Consider the following 261-nt stretch of genomic DNA (forward strand, 5'->3'; position numbering starts at 1 on the left):
AATTCAATCAGTTTTAGTTAGAGATAGGTTATTGTAGATTCTTTCAATATAACAGTGTTATAGCAACATGGGGGTCTGGTGTATATCTCTCTCTCCTGTGCTTATACTTTGTGTTGGAAATACATCACAAAACAATAAAGTAAAAGAATGAATGACAATCAGTCAAATGCTCTTAAAGTTGTCAGCAAAAAAATTTCCTTCTCCACCTCCCCCCCCCTTCCCACCCCTAATCGCCCCTCTCCCCTTTCCCTTTTTAGTACA

The 261-nt window shown here is 38.3% G+C and overlaps 1 protein-coding gene across 1 annotated transcript in view; it reads right to left on the minus strand.

Moving 5' to 3' along the window:
- LOC119592662 (proline-rich extensin-like protein EPR1) overlaps positions 1-261 on the minus strand; it is a gene marked incomplete in the record, with an annotated part of 10,476 nt that overhangs the window by 7,983 nt on the left and 2,232 nt on the right.

Source organism: Penaeus monodon, chromosome 30 (genome assembly GCF_015228065.2).
Source record: "Penaeus monodon isolate SGIC_2016 chromosome 30, NSTDA_Pmon_1, whole genome shotgun sequence".
Taxonomy (NCBI): domain Eukaryota; kingdom Metazoa; phylum Arthropoda; class Malacostraca; order Decapoda; family Penaeidae; genus Penaeus; species Penaeus monodon.